This window comes from Cupressus sempervirens, chromosome 1, assembly GCF_028749045.1.
Source record: "Cupressus sempervirens isolate cs-2001-9-10 chromosome 1, ASM2874904v1, whole genome shotgun sequence".
NCBI classification, from domain to species: domain Eukaryota; kingdom Viridiplantae; phylum Streptophyta; class Pinopsida; order Cupressales; family Cupressaceae; genus Cupressus; species Cupressus sempervirens.
The window spans coordinates 36,829,372-36,836,497 of record NC_143118.1 but is presented as its reverse complement, the minus strand read 5'-3'; the positions used below and the strand labels follow the sequence as shown (position 1 = coordinate 36,836,497).

The 7,126-nt window shown below is 38.0% G+C and overlaps 1 pseudogene across 1 annotated transcript; it reads left to right on the top strand.

Moving 5' to 3' along the window:
- The first annotated feature begins 2,967 nt into the window (after positions 1 to 2,967).
- LOC149576050 (glutamate receptor 3.3-like) lies at positions 2,968 to 6,913 on the top strand (annotated as a pseudogene). The gene is made up of 6 exons (XR_016354234.1): positions 2,968 to 3,271; positions 3,371 to 4,728; positions 4,938 to 5,215; positions 5,387 to 5,418; positions 5,667 to 6,074; positions 6,170 to 6,913. The product of XR_016354234.1 is annotated as a glutamate receptor 3.3-like (transcript).
- The last annotated feature ends 213 nt before the right edge of the window (positions 6,914 to 7,126 follow it).

The following is a 7,126-nucleotide window of genomic DNA, read 5'->3' as shown; positions in this document are numbered from 1 at the left end:
GAGGAAAAATTTATTGAAAATTTTCAACATCAAAATGAATGTTGTTGAGCATGTTTGTGATAGTAAGGGCGTAAATAGATCGCAACAAATAAAAGTTTGGGTCCAGGAGGGCAATAAGTTTCAATAAATGCACCTCAAATTGATAAAGGTTAGACAAGGCACAACCAGCAAAAGCAATTGAAATCTCATGGACATAAGTCCATGAACAAGTATTTTTTGCTCCTCAGTAGTTTGATGTAGGTGAATTCTAGAGAATACTAGATTATTACAGTTGTTAGATTGTAACTACTAATAATCTTGTAGTGATCTAAATCTGATTATTTAGTAGAAACATAGGGAGTTAGAGGAGTATTAGGGGTTATTATTTGATCCATCTTGAATTAGTTGATATATTCTAGATTTGTTATAGATTTTGATTAGTCTATACGTATGTATAAAATAAAGGCAATATTATAACATTAGGACATAGAAAATTAATGTAAGAGAAGAACCATAATTTAATCTATGTATTATTTGTTAGATTGTGGTGACTGATCAAGAAAGTACTATACATACTTCATAATTAGTGGGGTTCGGGGCATTGCCCCGAAGAAAAAAAATTTGGTACTATTTCCCATTCGTAGATTCGCCACTAAAGTTATGGCTAATTTATGGCCGACATGTTATAACCCTAAAGCGGTTTAATACTTGTATAAAAGGGTTTAGGGTTGGGTATTTTCATTATGTTGTGATGCGAAATTGGTTCTTGCGGCGGTATTGAGCTGTAAGGGATTACTGATTGTAATCAGATTGTAATCACTAGATTGTAATAAGATCGGACTTGTTGTTTGGTGGACGTAGCCCAGGGATTGGGTGAACCACGTTAAATCTTGGTGCCTTATGTTCATTTCTATGTGATCTATTATTTTCTATTATTGGTTATATTTGCATGTAGTTTTTATTTATGTTCATGGTTTATCCTAACATTATCTCTCTGTTGTTGCACTAACTCTGCATAATTTTTGTATTTTGTTGCGCTAAATACTTATCCCTTGCATGGATCTATAATAGCCTCCCCCTATTTTAAATTCATATTTAATATTTGTTGAGAAAATTGATACTTCTATTCCTAATTATATGCATAGTTTTCACCATCACTACTATACAAGAAATATTTTACTTGAAGATGATAAAGGATTAGAATGTAACATGAGTTTGGAAAAAGAGGGGTAAAAATTTATTAAAACAAAAAGGATTACAATGAGGAGCTCTATCCTGAGCAACAAGTTCATCAAATTCTTGTAACAGGTCAAGGGGAAGTTGCCCCCATCCATAATATTCCAGCCTGGAGCATGACCAAAAGCCCATTTGGCCAAACAATCAATAGCTCTTTTCCATTCACGAGGAATGTAAGTAAACCTAATGAACTCAAGAGAGGTACAAAAGAGAAGAGTCTAATTAACAACAATGACCAGCTACCAACTAACATCCTCAAGCTCCTGCGAGGAAAGCAAGTTCACCACCACTTGGGAGTCAAACTCACAAATAATCTTGTGTCATCCCTGCAAACAACATTGTTCCATGACATATAAAATGGCCTGAGCCTCCATGAGATTGTTAGTATGGTCACCCCTATGCACTGAGAAAAAGAATTTAACTTCACCAAAACTGCAACCAACCACTCCCCCAATACTAGCAGGCCCTGGATTCCCTTGGGAAGAACCATTAGTGTTAATTTTTAGATCTCCATGAGGAGGAGGAGTCCAATGCCCCTCCCAATTCACTTGTCCTTTCCCTTGTTGCCGATGATGTTTGGGCACTCTTTGATACCATTGAGTTGCAACCCCATCCTAAAGATGAAAATTGAGGTGATTGCATATAGCAAGATTTGTCGGCTCCGTACCCCAATTTAGCGCACATTTGACTAGAATAGTTTCTTGAAGAGAATGTGAGATCTTCCACCAAAGATGCATAACACCAATCCAAACATCTTGGAAGATTTGACGATTCCTCTCTAGCTAGATATGCCAAAGAATGAACAATGGGCCAGCCATCCAAGTAGCATGTAGAGGAGAAGACTTGGAGGGAGCACTCCATAATTTGTGAATTGTCAATTTAACTACTCTTTAAATAATACATGATTAATGCATGAAATAAAAAAATAGGTAAGAACAATTTATTTAAAGGCAGCGACTTCTATTAAATTTGTAAAATAATACTTGGCTAATGCATGAAATATAAAAATAGGTAAAGAACAATTTATTTGAAAGGCTGCAACTTCTATTAAATTTGTAATGTAAAGAGTCTATGCAATATGTAATCAGAATGATAGTTTTAAAGTGTTTGTGGGTTAAATCCGTGTATTCTTATCTCTTTTTGTCTTTTGGTTTGTCATATTTTCCCAGTGTTTCAGATTGAACAATGTCATCTGAATCCATTTTAATCCCACGAGACGAGAAGAAAAAACAAGCTGTCGTTCAATTCGAATTCAAGGGCCATATATTTATATGTAATGGATGGCGTTCGAATTTCCCTATGTAATGGAGGGCCTTCTCAAATCAAGTTGGCAGATTTCCCCGATGCAGAAAATCTTATTGGAGAATCTCATTGATACCGATAAATACTAATCTCTCCATAAAGATTGAGCAACATTCTCCTTGACATGCACAAATACTAATCAGATTTTCCAGAAAAATTGACAACCAATTCTCATTGATATCGACAAAAAATTTCCAAAAGGATTAGCATTATTTTTATCTGAATGTGGGCTTTAAATGCTTCGTTTAGCTGGATTGTTTGGCATTGAAGAACCATGTCAGACGTCTGTAGGAATTTGAGTTATCGTGAGATTCGAACGCGCGACGTCAAAATGGGGGTTTTAATTGGCATACCACTTTCCTCAGCTGCTTTAGTACCTTCAATACAATCTTTTTTTTATTGAGACTGAAGATATATAGCCATTCTTTTCAAATTCTCCGTTGATTGAAGATGTGGATTAATAAGTTAGCGTCCTGCCAGTGTTATGTATCTGTGCTCCTTAATATATTACTATTCTCTGTACTGTGGATGCCATCATCACCATGTAATACAATCAATGTCGGAAGTGCGAGGCCTTTGTTCGTAAATGTCGGTGCTCTTTTCGCATTTGACTCGACAATTGGAAGAATGGCGAAGAGTGCCATGGAATTGGCAGTGGAGAATGTGAACACCGATTCTAATCTGCTTGGTGGAACAAAGCTGGAGCTCACTATGATGGACTCTAATTGCACTGCTTTCATAGGCGCATCAGCAGGTCAGGCGCAAATTCAACTCTTCAGGGTTATCTACTTTGTTGATGATTTAAATTATCCGATGTTTTCATCACAGTTGTTTTTCCTTTTACTTTGTGCAGCTTTGGAATTGTTGAAGAAAGATTTGGTGGCAATAATTGGTCCACAATCATCTGTTCTTTCTCACATCGCTTCACATCTGGCGAAGGAACTTCAAATACCACTTTTGTCATTTGCAGCTACTGATCCCACTCTTGCATCACATGAGTATCCATATTTTATCAGGATGGCTCACAGCGATTCTTCTCAAATGTCTGCAATTGCTGCTATAGTGGGCTATTATGGCTGGAGACAAGTTGTAGCAGTGCACGCAGATGACGACCGTGGCAGAAATGGAGTTTCTGCATTAGAAGATGCTCTGGGAAATGTGGGAGCTAGAATTACTCACAAGGCAGCCGTGCTTCCTCATATCAGCCAGAGCGAGATGGGTGATATATTAGCGAATTTGGGCTTAGTAGAGGCACGGGTTTTTGTAGTCCACATGAATTCAGATGACGGTCTTAACCTCTTCTCTAAAGCTAAGAAAATGGGGATGTTGAGCAGGGGATATGTTTGGATAGTCACAGATTGGCTGTCCTCTGTTCTTGATTCAACTGGACTTGCAACCGAAGGCATGAATTCACTTCAGGGGTTGATCAGCCTGCGACGACAAATCCCAAATTCAGGAATGTACGAGGAGTTTGCAGGAGAGTGGAAAAGGTTACAAAGAGCTCACACGGTAGATGTCTCTTTGAATGTGTTTGGGATGTATGCTTATGACACTATACTGATGATTGCTCATTCCATCAACGCCTTTCTGAATCAAGGAGGAAATTTCTCTTTTGAAGAACGGAACACGCTGTCAGATAGGAGTGGAATCAATACTTCAGAACTAGCAGCTTTGAGGTCTTCAAAGGAGGACCAGAGTTGCGTCGGATAATACTAGAAACCAATTTCAGTGGTGTTTCAGGTCCCGTGAAACTAGATGAAAACAGGGGTCTTGTGGGCTCTGCTTTTGAGATTATTAACATTGCCGGTACAGGATTCCGCAGCATCGGTTACTGGTCAGATAACAACGGCCTCTCAGTTGCACCACCAGAATATTCAGCTACCATCAAACATAAGCATAAGCATAGCCAACCTCGGGAGCTTCGCAATGTCATATGGCCTGGTGAAAGCAAGCAAGTGCCACGGGGCTGGACATTTCCAAACAATAGCAGGGAACTTGAGATCGGTGTGCCTACAAAAATAGGTTTCATTGAAATTTGTTTCCACAGAATATGGTAGCCACAATATGAATATACCCAGAAGATTTTGCGTTGATGTGTTTATCGCTGCCATGAACTTGCTTCCTTATGCCGTTCCACACACATTCATATATTATGGAACAGGGGATTCTCAACGTAGTTATGACGAGCTCGTGGAGCAGGTTGCCTTAAAGGTTGGTACATATTTTACCATGAATCTTGAATCTTCTCCATTCTTAGCCCTATATTTTGGTGTCACAGTTGGTTTTCTTGCTGTTGATATCATTTTCATACCAGTGTTCTTGACAACATTGAAGAATTAGTCACATGATTTAAGTGCACTGCAAATATATATGTATTGCATCCTTTTTAACTTGGCTATTAAATAGATGGATCCTTGCAGAAATTAGATGCACTCGTTGGAGATATTGCAATTGTGGCAAAACGAACGAAGATTGTGGACTTTACGCAGCCTTATATGAAATCTGGCTTAGTTGTGGTGGCACCTGTTAAAGGGATTAATTCCAATGCATGGGCTTTCCTGCAGCCGTTTACACTAGAGATGTGGTGTACAATAGTTGCCTTTTTTGTTTTCATTGGATTTGTTGTGTGGATTCTGGAGCATAGATCAAACCCTGAGTTCCGAGGGCTCCCTTGGCAGCAAGTGATGAATATGCTCTGGTAATTTCTTCTGAGAATCTAAAGAAAATCCATATGTTTAAATGTTACATAATTGTTATTAATTTTATTACTTGCTTGACACCAGAAGGCATGATAATGTTGTTGTTGCATTTGAGAACTGTATTCTCAGACATGTAAGATGAAATGCCTTACAGACATTAGTTTTGGCAGGTTTGCATTCTGCACGATGTTCTTTGTCCAAAGTGAGTACCCTCCCTGCCTTCTAAAATCTGTTTGAGTGTGTTGGAAATAGACGGGTTTTGCGTATGCTTTCATATTATTGATCTCAATTATCAAAATAATTGAACGTTTCTAAAGATGTAGTAACTTGGCAGTCAAGATTCACCTGTTTTGTATTATTGGAAAGCTTTTTATCACTCTAATCTATGAGAAACTTTTCATCTCACAAATTTCAAAAAAATAATGACCTATGGGATTTGTGGCTGTGCAGAGGAAAAGACTGTGAGCATCCTTGGACGTGCAGTAGTGATCATATGGCTTTTTGTTGTTTTGATAATTAATTCAAGTTACACAGCAAATTTAACATCAATCCTCACAGTGGAGCAGCTTTCCCCAACAATTCAAGGAATTGATAGCTTGGTATCTACCAATGCTTCAATAGGATATCAAACGGGATCCTATGTCGCAGATTATCTATCACAACAGTTTTAACATTTCGAAAAACAGATTTGTGCCTTTAAGCTCTCATGATAGTTATGCTGAAGCATTGTCTCTGGGGCCTAACAAAGGTGGTGTGGCAGCAGCTGTAGACAAGCCTCCATACATTGAATCGTTTCTATCCACACGGTGTGGATTTGCTATTGTGGGCAGGCCATTTACTAAAAGTGGATGGGGATTTGTAAGTAGCTCCGCTTTGATCTATGCTTAACTGCTTTCATTTTTCTTCTGCAATGAAATCTAAGTTTTAACCGGATCTGTGTTGGTTCTGAATAGGTTTTTCCAAAGCACTCGGAACTGGCAGTTGACATGTCCAAAGCAATCCTTGCCCTTTCAGAAAGTGGTGAACTTCAGAGAATTCATGATAAATGGTTGAAAAATGATGTATGCAGTCGAGAGGAATGTGTAATTCAATCAAATCAGTTTGGCCTGGAAAGATTCTGAGACCTTTTCCTGCTCACAGGGGGGGTGTGCCTTGCAGCTCTGTTTGTATTTTTCATTCGCATGATTAATCAATTCACCCGTTATGAGGATCCTTCTAATGACGAACCTCCTGGTAAGTCGCAACCATTAAGACTTCTAAGATCATTTGCCACTTTTGTTAATAAAAGGGAGGATAATGAAAAAGAAAGAAAGGAGGCTGGAAATGGAAATGGGTCCCAAATCTGAATTGAGCCAGCCTCTGAGTACTCCAATCTGATTAATGTCCCTTGATGCGGGCTTCTCTGTTAATCATGCCAATGGCCTTTCCCTTATTTAGTTTGATTACAGGAGAATTAACTACCATCGTGGTTCTGAAGCTACCATGCCTTTGCCATTGCAATGGTAGCTCACAGTTAGTGGAGGGAGGCTGATTGCCCATGTACAGAATAACTTAATTTTCTTGGAAACCTAGCTATCTCTAGATGGTACAAACTTTATTTTAGCCAAATAGCTATTTGTACTTTTATAAACTTTATTTTACCCAAATATTATTCATATTAGTTTGTGTTATAATATTTCAATATTATTCATACATAACTTGTGTTATAATATTTTGACTTTGTGTCTGCTATTGATTGTTTTCTTTTACAAAGTATTCTTAACTTTTGATGAAATTCAATTATGAAACTATTTTAGCTATTTGAAATAAGAGCATCCATATGTATATGGACATTCGAGATTCACTAGAATGTCTAATGACCTTCCAATTTCCCCAAAGCCTCTTTAGTCTAGTACTTCATTGGGATTACG